Source organism: Nyctibius grandis, chromosome 20 (genome assembly GCF_013368605.1).
Source record: "Nyctibius grandis isolate bNycGra1 chromosome 20, bNycGra1.pri, whole genome shotgun sequence".
In the NCBI taxonomy this organism is placed as follows: domain Eukaryota; kingdom Metazoa; phylum Chordata; class Aves; order Nyctibiiformes; family Nyctibiidae; genus Nyctibius; species Nyctibius grandis.
In genome coordinates this window covers 876,025-891,931 of record NC_090677.1, presented here as the reverse complement: position 1 = coordinate 891,931, position 15,907 = coordinate 876,025, and the positions used below count along the sequence as shown (strand labels likewise).

Here is a 15,907-nt window from a genome sequence, read left to right as displayed (position 1 = left end):
ATTGATTGAGAACACAACAGAAATGAAACCCCAGCACTCGAGCTCTGAGTTCACTGCCATTTTCAGCTTGGAGCTGATGGCCTGCTTCCAGCTCCAGATGTCTGTGATTCTTCCTGGACTGGTGATGGTGCAGTTAAAGTAGTAAAATCTTTAGAGATAGCATTCATTTGTCAAAAATCAAGTCTCCCTCTCCTTCAAAAAACCTCAGTAAGGTTTCCTACTTGACATACAGAAACATTCCATTAAAAAAAATTAAATTAGGCCACCACAACATGCCATGAAGACCTTCTTGACAAGGAGGGGGGAGGGGGGTGGAGAAGGAAAAGAAAAATATAATAATACAGTATTGACTAAAATTGATTAACCTTTTTTCAAAAATATATTTTTAAAAATGCAATGTTTTATCTTGAAACAGTCCCAACAGTTGACTCAACCCAAAAGGAATTTCAGGTTTCTTCATTCCATAAGGGGAGGGGAAAAAAAAAAAAATCAAAACAAAACACATACACAGTTATTCCAGTTGACCAAAGGCACACATTTTTCATTTGCTGGCCGAATCAGAGAGCAAAGTTTTCCACCCAGCTCTGTCCTCGAGGGCAAGGTTTTTGCAAGTGGAAGCGAGATGAATTCTTTTGATGATGAGCAAAGCAGAAGAGTGGCTAGCACACTGCCGGCTGCCTTGGCTCTGCACTAACACCCTGTAAAAACCTACATGCTTCACCCAGAGCAGCAGCAAATCCTAGCACACTTTGGGATGAAATCAGTGGAGTTGGCCTCAGCCATACTTTAAATGTGAAGTTATTCTGCTTATTGCAGCAAGGGGCCATAGCACATGAGTGCTCAAGACCCTGTTTGGCAACTGCTTTGAAGCAGTAATGTGCTGGAAACTGTTCAGAATTAGAGTGAACTTTTCTGGTTGCTGATCTAGAAAGGGTCTAACAATTTATGGGCTAGTTCAGGTCTATTTAGATCAACCAGCTTTTTGGTAATTCCATGGGAAATCAAAGTGTAGGACCAAAAAGCACCTCCAGAAGTGGTCTCCAGGGCTTCCCAGCCTCGTGAAAGGCCCATGTTTCACTCCATCTGTTCATGACAAGCCTCAGTAGAGCTCAGAAATTCACAGAGGTGATTCAGGTGCCCTTCTTGCAGGGGCTCAGAGGTTGAGCCCCATGGTCCCACTCACTGCCTCAATCCCTGGACCACCCTCTGTCTAATATCAGGAGGTGTGCAAGGAACATGGCAGCAATTGAGACTCCAAAACTGCTTTCAGCAACCCAACCCACCACTTAGTTATCTGCAGGAGAAGTTAAGTCTATACTCTACAGCAGAGACAGAGATAAGACAACTGAAGACTTCTTCTCCCCATCTACCAGGGACAGGACATTTTATTACTTGTTGTGTATTAGACTATCTTGGGAATTTGAAGTCTTACTCTACCCCTCCTCTTTTTCTATAAAGGTAAATTCCTATTCTCACAGCCCTTTTTATTTTTCTTTAGTTTCATAAAGTTTCTTCTCTGAGATCTCTTACAAATATGTACTCCTAAACTTCAAGCTAATACTCATTTGTATGACTGTGCATCAATTACTGTTGATATTTTCAGGTAAAAAAAATTGCTGTTGAACAGAGCACCACCATGTGCATTTTATATTTCCACCCACAATCTGTTTAAAGAGTTACTTGAGCAATCCCAGAGGTAACATGGTACCAATCATCCTCCCCAAGAAACACGGCACTCCTGTTCGAAGACCCGGTGCTTCAGCAGCAGGAAATCTCTGGCAAGAGATTTTCAAACCAATCAGCCTAGGAACACGCTGCTTTGATTCATTTGTGACCTTTTTACAACAGAATTGGCTCATGCAGACCACAAATGGGACAAAACCTAGAGTATGGTCCAAGCAACAGTTGATTCCTGTCACCTTCAGAGGTCCCTTTGGATGCTATCACTTCTCAACTCAAACCTCCAACACGAGAGGTCTGCCCAGTTCAGGGTGGGGCAGACAGTGATGGCCCACCTCAAAAATATCAGAGATACTTTGATTGCTTTCTAGAGCAGCTGAATGAATTCCCATTTAAACCTCGCTTTTTTTTTTGGTAAGCTGCCAAAAAAGTTATGGTCCCAGGGAGAATATTTGTTTGCAATTCAAAATTTATACATACATTGCTCAGTGGCATAGTATCTGAACATTTTTTCCCCAGACATACAAATTAGTAATTAAAATATCCAGAACATGCCATTCCCAACCAATACCCAGGGCTATGTATTATCTTAAAATTATAATTTGTTACTGAGCACTAGAAAGGCTTCAACAATTTCCAGCTGCAAAAATGTTGTGACAAGTTTGGCTGCTTTAACAGAGAAGGAAAAAAGTAGCACATCACAAATATTGCTAGCAAGGTTTGCCAGGATAGGTGGACATCTCTTATGACAGCTCCAGTAGAAAACTATTCTGGAGCTGCCTGATAAGCCACTTTTCCATTGGAAAAATGACAATTTTCCAAAGCTGAAACTTTCTCAAAGAAATATCAAAACTTCAGTGAAAGCCATTTCTTGGGTTCAGGATGGTGTCTCCACTCCATGAGAGTGGCCAGAAGTGAAGTGGCCAGGAAAGCTTGTAAGGTAGATCTTCTAGCAAGACCATACCTACCCCTCCTGCACCAACCCCTCCACTGCAGGAAGCTGAAGTGATGACAAGTGCTGCAGTGGAGAGAGGAGCCTGCAGCACCCAAACCCATTGCAAAAGTGAGAAGAGATCTCCAACACTGCCTGTGTCAGAGCTTCTCTGTTTCCCCCCTGTGTTGCTTCACCTTCTTGCTCCAGCTGGATGCTGCTGCCCATAGGGCCATCCAGCATTTATCTCCAGGAGATAGTTATCAGGGCCAGAGGTGTTATATGAAAAAAAAAAAAACAGAGCTGAAAAAGGCACTTCCTGCTAGGGAGAAGCCAAGGTTTCACTTAAGTACATTTTGGGGGGTATGAACTCAGACCTACACATTAGACCTTACCAAATTCACCAGCCTCAGACACCTATATGAAAAAAACACAAACACCAAAACAGTCCTTAAGTCCCCACAGCTTTGTCCCACTTGACAACTGCAGCTCATAACTGTAAATATAAAACAGTTTACTGTTAACTTGAAGCAGAGCTAGCCTCAAGCCCTATTTCTTGGTCACAGCTGAGACAGAAGGGTAGGAATACACTGTGGAGCAGGGTTGTCAGTATTTATTTATTTAAAAGAAACACCATTTCCCTAGGCATGGAAACATTTGAAGGTTTAAGCTTGGCTACAACTGAAAAGGGTTTGTTTAAAAACACCACTTCAAAATGAATGTATTTCCCATACATCATTATACAGGGCAGCTTCAGGGAGGGTGCTGGCAGGCTGTCAGCTGGTAGAGCTCATTTTAAACAGCAAAGCAAACTGCAACACCCCAAAAGCTAACAGGGTCCCAGATTCATTTTAAAATAAAAAAATAAAATAAATCCTTCAAAGAACAAAAAATACCCCTCACGCTTATGTTGAAGTGACACAGACCTGCCTAAACTACTCAGATTAGTCTATTTTTCCATTCTATTATATTAAATATTTACTCTGTTAGTGGTTAGTACTCACACATCCAAAAATAAACACCACTACCTTGCATCACAGACCCTGTTTTGTTCAGATTTGGCCCAACATGGAGGACGAGCCCAGCCACCCACCTGAACTCAGGGACAGCTCAGCAGCCCCACTCAACAACACCAGCACGGTTTTGCTGGTAGGATCCAAACCCAAGACCTCAGGGAAGTTCAGATTTAGACCAGGTGGAGGGGCCAAGCCTTGTGATTTGGACCTGAACTCCCTTTTTAACCTCCTGAAGAAGAAATCTTCCCACTTCTGACCTGGGCTCCAATTAGGTCTCATACCCAATGAGCCAACTCTACACCAGCCTCTGACAGGAGGACCCTATGCCCTCAGGCTCAAGACCACCCATGATCAAAACCAACCCACCAGCAAACAGACAACCTGACAAACTATTGAGGGAAAGAAAAGGAAAAGAACAAGACTTAGGAAAATATTTTAAATATATTTCTTGGCCAGCACTAATTCTGGTTCTCAGCATTTTAAGGCTGCTGGACCAGAGGTAGATACCTAACTGTCCATCATAGAGACGTCCATATTTAGTGGGGCAATAGGGTCAGAATAGTCGTTGTAAAACACTGTTTGGATGGAGATATTGGCATCCCTCCTATTTGTATGGGAGAGTAATTTTTCCTGTACCTACAAAGCTGGATGACTTGATCACCCATTTGCAGTTCCATGCTTTCCTTTCCCAGTATTACTCAGCACCCACTTGTTATTTCTCATATCCTTTACGTCACAGGACTTTTTTTTTTTTTTTACTTCATTTTGCAGTTCTCATACCATTTTTTTCACTCTTTCATCCCCAAGGGGATTTGGTACAGGCTGTTGACACACAGCAAGGGACAGATCATACAGTCCTGATTTACTCCAGTGGCAGCTCTGCCCAAGTAAGAGCAGCCAGGTCAACCTTGATTTTTTTTTTGTTTTTTTTTCCTGCCATGAGAAAAGTCAGTGACAGAAGAAGAGGGAAAGGTGGCAACAGGCTCTTTGTGCAAGGAAGAACATCCTATCTGTCCCACGCAAGGCTGGCCACAACGACACTGCAAGAACCCCACAAGAAATTTCCCAAATAAGAATAGATGTGCTGTTTCACCTGCTGGGTTTTTTTTCTTATGCATCAGATGCAGCTTTTCAGGTAGTCCCAGAGAGGAAAAACAAAACTAAAAGAATGATCTCAGGCACCTGCAAAAATGCAAACTACCAGCATAACAGCAATGTCAGCGCAACAAAAACTCAATTTCCCCATTCTCCTTAGCATTTCTTACTTGCTTCTCTACCTCACTGCCTAGTTAATGGATTGGCATTTACCTTGGTGTTTGGATTAGGCTCACCCCTAGTTTGGTGGGCATTATCTAATACACAGCCAAGCAAATATTGAGTGCACCCTTAGCAACTTTGCTGGCAACATCAAGCTGTGTGGTACGGTTGACATGCTGGAGGGAAGGGATGCCATCCAGAGGGATCTCGACAGGCTGGAGAGCTGGGCCTGTGTGAACTGCATGAAGTTCAACAAGGCCAAGTGCAAGGTCCTGCACATGGGTCAGGGCAATCCCAAGCACAAACACAGGCTGGGCAGAAAATGGATTGAGAGCAGCCCTGAGGAGAAGGACTTGGGGGTGATGGCTGATGAGAAACTCACCATGAGCCAGCAATGTGTGCACTTGCAGCCCAGAAAGCCAACCGTGTCCTGGGCTGCATCCCCAGCATCGTGGCCAGCAGGGCGAGGGAGGGGATTCTGCCCCTCTGCTCCGCTCTCGGGCAACCCCCCCCTGCAGTGCTGCGTCCAGCTCTGGGGGCACCAACAGAAGAAGGACATGGAGCTGTTGGAGTGAGTCCAGAGGAGGCCATGAAGATGCTCAGAGGGCTGGAACATCTTTGCTATGGAGACAGGCTCCACAATTTGACCAGGGCGATTTGCTTTCCTTCTGTTTCTCAATGAATTAATAAACCAGGGACTTACAAAGCCCAAGTCGGAACACCAAAGCCTAGCACAGTTGTGAATTAGCTTCTGAATTACTGGTAACAGCTCTGTACCTGTTTTATAACCTTTTATATTTGATGCCTTAATGGTATCAAGACGTCCCAAGTCCTTTTCTGCAATACTACAACATAATAAAGTGTGCCCTAATGCAATGTGCTGCTGAAACACTTTTCACAAGAAAATTATTCCACATTAGAAAGGTACAACGAGTCATGGAAACACAACTACCATTTTAAGAGTGAATTGGGAAATATTCTCCATGCCTGCATTCACTGGCCTGACATGGGACTTATGAAATGGTCTTTGAAGGAAAAGAAAAGTGAAACAAAGCAAAAGCCATACAGAAGAAAATAGCATCCCAAACTATTTGCTCTTGCCTCCCCAGGTGGCCAAAACTCAGAAGAGGCAAAAGACTCAGCTTAGTGGTTAGGTCTGGCTTACAAGTGCCAACCTGCTACTTAGAAAAATCTCATTTTCCTCCCTGGTCTCCCAGCAGCAGAAGTCTCCAAGGTCCACAAATGTCTTTATTTTTTAAAATTATATTTATATATCAAAATAATTATAAAATACCTCCAAGCCTCATTCCCCTCATCTCTCAAACCTAAACTTGCCTAGTATTTTATGCAAATTGTTACCATTTCTCTTCTCCATGCCCTTATACCCCAAGATCAATACTGTTTTTCCTACCTCCTCCATTTTATGTATAATTGTGCATAATTCACTATTTGCCCCCCTCCCGAAAATTAATACGGTGGCATTAACCCCGTCTTCTTTACACCAGCACCCAACCACAGGCAGATTTCCCTTTCACCACCAACTTTCCCTTATCAAGGTGGGATTTTGGATTGATGCCAACATTGCCAACTTCTCAGCTCCCAGCTAATTCCTGCCAGTTTGTGCCTGAAGGGGACATACTCCATCACCCAGGCTCACAAGAGGACCAGGAGACAGCTGCAATATTTAATGACAAATCTTTTGCTCCCAACAGAACAAAAAACTCATTCGATAGCATATTATTTGTCCCTAGAAACGTCTTTTTCCCTAGGAAGGTTTATAGCCACATGGATAAATTTATGCTTTCCGTTCTTCTCCCTTGGACACACCAACAAACCACAGTTCTTCACTCTGGTTTGTAACATCTGGCAACAGCCATTTCAAGCTATGTTGTGCTGCTTGGGTGGTTTCCCCTTATTTGAACCTTTGTCCTAAGACAAGCCCCTGAGGAAGCTACCAGGATGCTGAAGTTACATCTGTATTAGAGCCCAGGCACCAAGTTCCACATGCAATTGAACAACTTTATTTCAACCAACACTTCAGGATCTCTCTAGAGCTGCAAAAAACCCCTCCTCTCCTCAGAGATAGGTTGTATGCTGTAGGTACCCATGCAGGCTGCGGCATGTTGAGTTCATGCAACCTTGTGCAGCGTGTCCTTCCAAAACAAATAGACAAATAACCATGCAAGTCCTGTCCTTCCCATGTCACTTATTTGTCCCAAAACAAAAAAACAGGAAACTTTTCTGCTGCTCACACATAAGCCACAAAAAGGTGCTGCAAAATAACCACATCTTGCCTTTGAGATTTATTATTTGTTTTGTGAGATTCAGTTTCCGCCAGGAGAGTTTTAATTATATTATTTTAACAAGTCCTAACAGCTTTAGATTACTTACTGTCAATGATTTATACAGTAAATCCAATTATTACTTTTCACTTATGCTTAATGTAAACCATTACTATTAAAACATCCTATTACATTAGAATATACTTAAAGGTGAAATAAGAGCTGTTCAGGAAGTCAAAGCTTCGAGAAAGCCATTTCCACATCAAATAATTTTCATGTCAGCTTACTGCAGGAGGAACAAGGGAAAAGTAACTAAAAAGTAAAAGCCAGATTTTAACTGTACTTATGCTCCCATGCTATGGAAATATTCACCCATATCTTCATTTTCATTCCCACAGCTCTTCTATTTTTCTTGTGAAGCATGTATTTGGGAGTTCTCTTTTCAAAGATATTTTTTCATTCTATTTTGTGAGAACCATGACCATTGAGAATGCTGAACTAGCCACCTTTATTTTTGTATGAAGGACAACTTACCCATAACATTTTGTAGCAAGGAATTTATTTTTTTAACCTACATCACAAAAACCTTAAACCCTATGACTTCAAGGTTTGCCTTCATAGCCTCCTACTTAAGTAAGAGGACTTTGTTTTATTAAAAAAAAATCATTACTTTTTATTACTTACTTCTAAAGTACATAGTATTATTAGGTCCATGATAAATCTGTCTTTTTCCAAGACTGAGTAGAGTCATACTATTAGTATGAAGAAACTACATGAACAGAAGCTGGGGAAAGTCAGGAAGAAGTTTGGGAAGTTTTCAGTATAACTAAAAATAGCTGAATGTAACTTACAATTAACCTCCCAAGCATTTGGGTGTAGTGACATCTTTTGAAGACTTTTTTGTTCTTAGAAGTGTGGTTTAATTCTGTACCAAGGAGATAAAGACATTTTCATAACCCGTGTTGCCACCAGCTCCTGTTTTAAATCACTTTTTCACAATTATCTTTGGACACGGATTTTAGAAACCAATGTTGAGCAGACAAGTGAGGAACGAGAGCGTACGAGATGGTGTACAATTACCCACGCTCACGTGCAGGACTCCGCTTCTGCGTTATGATTATTCAGGCGGGCATTACGCCAGGGAAAAAGGATGGAATTTAGAAAATATTATAGATACTTTTCCTCTTGTGTTCCCCATCAGTAGCACTGGTAGAAAACCCATGAGACTGCAGAAGCCATAATCGCAGCAGGCTCACGCGCTGCATAACAAGACATTGGACTTGCTAGCAAAGGACTAGGAGAACATTTATGGGCCAGCCTAGTGTCAATATTTGATCCATATCCAAACATTAGCCTTACACAAACCCAGCTCGTATCAAAATATCATCGATCAAAGGAGTACATACAACCACAGATTTATCTTGAAGCCACAGACACACAAAACTTCTATAATTTATTCTATTTTCTTTGGCAGGGGTGCAACCCAACACCCTCTGGGCACAACGTGTGTCAGTGGCAAATCACTGCTGCTTCTCTCTGGCACGATCAAACCCAAAATGTCTCAGCCACAACAAGGGAACAGCAACAATGCGAGAGGATAGAGCCTGAGGGATGGGGATGCAGAAACCCCATTCATGCCAGTTTCTAAGAATAGGTTGTTTTTCACCTGTCAGGTTTGGAATTGGGGCCAAATGGTTTATGTACATGTATATAAATATACACATACACACGGGATATTTGCTCCAATATAAATTCCTTTGCAGCCTAGAAGCAGTTCTCTAGCAGGGTATGCTGCAGGCTGCTGAAACACAGGATTGTTTTTTGAAAGCATTAAGACTTAAATTGAATTGTTTGTGATTATAGAGCACAGTAGCATTACAGCATGCAGATTTATTGTGAGGAAAGGGAGCGTAACGATGTTTATATAGCTGTAATGATGTTAACAGAATCTGTAACTCATGGCTCTTAGCACACACAAACACGTGTAACCTTCCCTAATAACATACAGGTGACCTACTGAACCTACAGCCCACGTGGGAAATTTCAAAGTCCTTTTAGCAATAGCCCATTTTCCATTTCCAGCAGACCATCCCCTGCAGAGGACATGCCACTAACACAGCAGACACAGCCATCGCATGCAGGTGTCCCCACACCTGGGCACAGCAGTCAGCCTAACCAACGTGTCCCCACCAAGGGGAACAAACAGAGGACTCAGGAGATGCTTTCAACATTACAAACAAAAGAGGGGTGTTGGCATCACAGACCTGTCTACATTACAGTTGAGCTATTAACACTCAACCTCATCACCACATTTACAGCTTAAAAAGGCAGATCTCCTTAAAACATAGATTACATCTCCACATAACAAAAGCTAAAATGAGGTGTTTTGTTGCTTAAAGACCTGCCCCAGCAAGGGCCTTCACGTGACTTACTGGGCTATGTGAGAAACACACACAGCCTCTGTGAACAGGGACTTACAGAGCAGCCTCCAGCACCATCCCACATCTCCAGACATGGGGACACACACAGGCTCCTTCACCTCCCCAGCACCCAAAGCCAGATCAGTCTTTTGGAAAGCACATCTGTATCCATAGCTCTCCACCCTCCCCAAAAACCTCCCCATCACCTTTTACCTTGGGTGAGCCTCTGCTTTCCTTCCTACTACACAGCAGACATCCCCATACACATCCCTCTCTCCATAGCAAAGCAGGTGTGTCCTTGGCCTGGGTCCAGCCCTTTATCTTCTCACCACTTGGCAGCCAGTTCTCCCAAATCTGCTGCAGCTGGCTCTCCAGTGAGGACTTGCTTGGTCTCACCTGTAGCTCAGGTCATATGGGTCCAGCTCCCTGGGCTCCAGGGCCTCTTGCATATCCAGCCCAGCTGCATAACCTTAGTTAAAATACCTGAGAAAACTGTCAGGGAGAGTCACATGAGCTAAGGGAGATAAAAGAGGGGATATGGTTGAGATGGACCCACTCCCAGCTCAAGGATTCAGAGGAAAAAGCTCCAATACAGAAAGCTAAGGGGATAATCAGGGTACTGGAAACATCACAGAGGTCCCCCTTCCAGGCCTGACAGAAGTAAATCCTCCCCACCTGGCTGATGACAGGCCAGCAAACTCTCCTCAGGTGGCCAGTTGGGGGTGGTGAACACCTTACTGCTTGACCTAGAAGTCCTAAGTCTCAGCTAACCAGCACATGTATTAACCAGTAGATATCCGCTTTATACCTTTTAGGCTGTGTCTACCCTTCTTGCAAAGTCTCTTTGTGCACTGTATAAGCTGCCCAAGCCAAGCAACCCACTGAAACCTATGCGACTTTGGAGCAACATGGAACATCTGCCCACTGTGGCAAGTCAAGCCATTTCTAATGGATGTGGACAATGTCCTGTGCATTGATGGTTTCCAAAACCATGTCCTCCTGAGTTCCCACCCTCTTCTTCCCTGAGCCTCCCCAGCAATGCCCAAGGGAAGCTCAATGCTAAATTAAAATCTTCCCTACTTCAAAACCTGAGCGAGCGGAGACCGAGGAGTGACCCCTCCAAGAGCTCCTGAGCAGAGCACCCTGCTCCTCCTGAAATCAAAGATGTTTTTTTATGGCTTCATTTCTATGCTAATGGACAGCTAGTGAACCTCAGCCACACACAGCAGGACTTGTCACTGCTGAGATAGAGATTTGCCATTAACCCCTCGCTGGGCATCCCAGGAAATTTCTTGCAGCAATTCCAGGGGAAGCTGGAGGATCAGGCCCACCTTAGGGTTTTTGTGGCAGTAAGTAATTAACACGAAGGGGTGACATCTGCTCAAGTATCATTTTTCTTGAGCTGGAAGTGCTTTTATCTAACCCCACCTGGTGAGCAGAGGGAAACCCCCTAACAGGCAACCCACGGCTGGCGTGATTATGGAAAAGGAAACAATTATGTCTTACAGCTATTCGGGCTTCTCAATTAGCCTCTCAAGAGGCTTTCAAGGAAACATAAGCACAGATCAAGTCTCCTCTTCTGAGCAAAATCTGCCCCAGAGAGAGGAAGACAGAGGAGAAAAGCATCACAGCTGCTGTTCCCACACAGCTCGAGGACCTTAAAAAAATTATGCTAAAATCCCAACTCCTTTGGCATCCAAATGGCTTTCCATGGGTCCTCCATGCCCATACGTGTTGCTGTGCTTCCCCCATGCCTGTGGGTCAATCCAGTGGAAGCACAGCCAGTTTCTACCCCAAAATGGGGCTCAATGACCAGCTTTCCATCCCAAACCCTTTTATTTACACATCTACCCCAATTTGTTATCTGCATTTTGTCTAACAAGCAGATGGCTTTTCCTCCCCAGCAAGACTTTACAGTCTTGTTCACATATCAGGGATGTGGTGGGCTCACCCAGGGAGGTGGTAGAGTCACCATCTCTGGATGTGTTTAAGAAAAGACTGGACATGGCACTTAGTGCCATGGTCTAGTTGCCATGGTGGAGTCAGGGCAATGGTTGGACTCGATGATCCCAGAGGGCTCTTCCAACCTGATTGATTCTGTGATTCTGTGATCATCAGACTCCTCCATTACCTGCGCTCAGGTAACATCTCACATTGCTCTCTTTCCCCCGGAGAGATTATTTTCATGACTCCTTTTTAGTGATGGTCACATGAAGATGCATGACACTTCATTTTTTGGAGCTGATTTACTCCTCCCACTGTCACAATTTCAGGGCAGTGGCATTTATTTGATCTCTGAATTATTTCAAATCATTTCCCTGCAGTGTCCCAAGTGCGTGGTGGCACGCAGGCATCAAGTCTGAAATCTAATGTCACCGATGACCAAATCTTACCAATTCCTTGTGACAGATGAGATAGGATGGCATGCTAAAGGCAGAAAAATCCCTTTGATAGGGGAAAAAATATGAAGTTACATTTGTCCATCACTCCCAAGCTCTGCCCAGGAGGACAGAAGAAGCAGCAGACCCCAAACCCTCTCTGGGTACTGTGCTCAGTGGTAAGCAGTCACGACTGGGGTTTTTTGTTGTTGTTTTTTTAAAATAAGCTCCAAAACAATCTGCATTTGAACCCCTGAATTCAGCAGAAAGGTGGGTACCATCAGGCAGACATTTCCTTGGGAGCACTGGCATTTTGGGGCCAAGAAATGGTGAACGCAGCAGAGCCTCAATGAGACAGTAGCTGCGCTGAGCGAGGAGCGAGATGCCGCTTACGTTGAGGGAACGAGGCCCCTGGTATCTAGCCACCGCACAGGAATACCTAATGCTTTCAAAGCTGAGCAAACACCACTATGGCACTTTTCCAAACCTGAAGCGTCAGCAACACCTAATTGTAAACGCTTCATTTAACACGCCTCGAAACGCAGCCCGAGACTGCCTTAAATGTAGTTCAGCATCAGCCTAGGTGAAGGCTGGTAGTGGGGATCCGCTTTAGGGCTGGCAAACCTACAGGCTGTAGTATGGTCGTGGTCCAGCATCGAGGTGAGAGATACCCACAGCAGGATGCAATCACAAGGATGGATCCTTATGCTGGGATGCTAAACTTGCATGTCAGATAAGAAACTACCCTGCCAAACCACTGCGGTACCATTTCATTACTGTTAGTGTCCAGAAGGATTTTAGCAGAGGCAAACGTTCAATTTGGCTGTTACATCAACAGATGTGACACAGTACCCCTGAGGACCGCAATATCTGGATGCTCACAGGTTGCCACACCTGGAAGCCACCGGTTACAGAGATTCGTGGCCGCTGAATTTATTTGCAGCCTTTTCTGGATGCAACAAACCCTCCCCCAAAACCTGCATTGGCTTTCCCCACTGCAAGTATATTTAGTCTTTGCTCAGATAATGACTGGCAAAAGGGATTTCTCGCTCCTGCCACAGAATCACAGAATCAATCAGGCTGGAAGAGCCCTCTGGGATCATCGAGTCCAACCATTGCCCTGACACCACCATGGCAACTAGACCATGGCACTAAGTGCCATGTCCAGTCTTTTCTTAAACACATCCAGAGATGGTGACTCCACCACCTCCCTGGGCAGCCCCTTCCAATGGCTAATGACCCTTGCTGAGAAGAAATGCTTCCTAATGTCCAACCTGAACCTCCCCTGGTGAAGCTTGAGGCTGTGTCCTCTTGTCCTATTGCTAGTTGCCTGGGAGAAGAGGCCGACTCCCACTCCACTACAGCCACCTTCCTCCAGCAAGACAAAACCTCCTGTTGAAGCCAGGACTGGCAACAGGCTGTGTCCTTTCTCCCAGCATCTCTGCTGCGATCAGCAGCAGCAACAGGGAAGGATCAGCCAGGAAACCCTTTGGCACAGAGTGAACGAACCGGCATCAAAATGGTAGCGTGGGGCCAGCCCTTAAGCCACGATCTGATTTCAATCCTTTGCATTTATTTACCAAAAAATGGGCCCGGGTAGGTGCCGTCAGAGCAGCGGTGACCCAGCTATCTGGTCAAAGGCCTGCAGGGAGATAGAGCAGGTTAACGTTTAACCCGTGAGGACTGTAAACCAGCCCTGGGGCTGCTGAACCTTTGGAGTTTGATATGATGATTAGGGAATAACCGGAGTGACACGTCGCAAACTCTCCATAATCAAGGAGACCTTTTTCCCGGGCAGTGGTCTCCAAAATTGCTCAGGTACGTGGCCGCTTGTCCTACCCCGAGGTTTGGGGCGCGGGGACCGGGTCCCCCGCAAAACAGGGCTTTTGGCTGGGATGGGGAAGGAGCAGCTCCATCGCGTGCCTCCGCACCCCCCCAATAGTGCCCCAGCACCAGATTCACGCTTTGGGTGCTGCCTGACACTGGTGAGGCTGGACTGGGGGTGCTGGGCCCCCCCTGCACCGCGTGGCTTGACCCACCCACCGGCACGGCCCCGCACTGCTCGCCTTGATTTTTTGATGAGCAGATTAGGGCTCGTCGGGGGCCTCGGCGTGATTTCTGCCCACCAGCAGCAGGAAGGAGCTATTCTTACTGCTTTCCCCCGCCCTGATTGCCAGCGGTTGCCAGAAAAGCAAAGCCAGACAAGGTAGAGGGGGTGGGAGGGATTTTCCTTGTGATAATTCGGTCTCAATTTGTTAAAGCGCAACTTTCGAGGGCTAATCATTAGAGATCTTTCCACCCGCCGCCTTATTCCTCCTTCTCTTTCCAAAAGGTCGGTCTCCATTTCAAAGGCAATCGCTGATCCTAAACAAAATAAAATCTCAATTTCCCCTCCTCTCTTCAAGCTAGCAGGCTTTCTGCCCAATACATAGTGCTTCTCTTAAGCTATTTTTCATAGAATCACAGAATCACAGAATGGTTTGGGTTGGAAGGGACCTTAAAGATCATTTAGTTCCAACCCCTGTGCCACGGCCAGGGACACCTTCCACCAGACCAGGTTGCTCCCAGCCCCATCCAACCTGGCCTTGAACACTGCCAGGGAGGGGGCAGCCACAGCTTCTCTGGGCTTCCCTTGGTGAAATAGGAGGCTCAGGTGGGAGCGGTTGCTGGAGGAAGGCTGACTTCAAAGCATCCGGCAAGTGATGCTGTAAATAAAATGGGGGGGAAGGAGGCTGGGCTCATCATCAGGTACCCTTCATCCTCAGAAAGGGCTTTTTGGGGCGTGTTGCGTGTGTTTGGTGACACAGCTGCAAAAGCCGTGCACAAGAGGAGAGGTATTTGGAAGAGAGGAGCTGCCTCCCGAGCAAAAGAGGCTGAGCAAAAAATGTGCTGGTTTATACGTGAAATTTTCCCAAGACTCGTGTGCTGCAAAGCCTGCAGCGCTTTTCCATTTCTTCAAATTTATCCCACTTTCCTGCAAATACCTACAAGTTCCCACTTTCTGTGGGAACCACTTGAGCTGGGAAAAACACCCTCCGCCCTGAAAAGCAAAGGAACGAAAGCCTTGTGCTGCGTTGCTCAATTGGACTCCGTCCTGCAGCCTGTCTCACCCCAGCAAAGACCTGGTGGCAGCTTGTGAAGCTTCAAGTGTCTGTTTTTAGGAAGAATATGAAGAATGCTTCAAGTTTATATATATATATATACATTTTTTTTAAGAATATATATTGCTTGGAGCCTGAAGGGAGCAAAAAAAGCTAAAACCTTGAAAAGCACGTGATAACCTAAAGGAAAATAGTTTCTCTGGGTTATTAAGGGTAAAGAGTGAATATACTTATCCAGTCTTTTCAAAGGCTCTTATTCTTTGTGAGGGGAGGTTGCGCCGGGGGGTACCAGTGCAAAAAGGCCTTCATTAAATGTGGCCGAGTGGCTCGACACATTCAAACACGAAGGTGTATTGATCCGCACAGGATAAACATGGTTTCGTTATCTCATTCATGCAAACAGTAACCAGGTTTCCCCGAAAGTGCTGCGAAGGGGCAGGCTCAGGGTGCCAAAGCAGTGGGGGATGAGAGCAGGGTCCAGCTGTGAATACCACCTTTCCTGCTCTCAACAAAAATCCCAGCTCCCTTGAATGGGGAAACCGATTCCCCCCTTTTCCAAGCAAATAACCCAAAAGTGAAGTAAAATCCACTTTTCTGGGGTAAAAGCTTCTGGATTCCTCTTGCTCCTGGCTGGTTGGAGCAAAGCCATAGGATCTGCCTGCAGTAGCTGACAAGGAAACCATGTGTAGAAATAGTCATAAAGAGGTGAAGCAGTGTTATAAGAAGTTTGTTTCTTGTGGACATGGGGTTTGCTAGGCATAAAAGTACTTTTCTTGCCTTGGCGTTTTAGAGCTTTAATAGAAACTGAAAATAAATGAGAGCGTTCCATGGAGAGAGGAAAA

General features: G+C 45.1%; 1 protein-coding gene across 1 annotated transcript in view; it reads left to right on the top strand.

The window, feature by feature from the left end:
* The first annotated feature begins 13,746 nt into the window (after positions 1 to 13,746).
* A1CF (APOBEC1 complementation factor) overlaps positions 13,747 to 15,907 on the top strand; it is a 28,083-nt gene continuing 25,922 nt past the window's right edge. The window contains exon 1 of the mRNA XM_068416633.1: positions 13,747 to 13,782. The gene's annotated coding sequence lies outside the window, so the exon portion shown is untranslated. The remainder of the gene's footprint in view (positions 13,783 to 15,907) is intronic.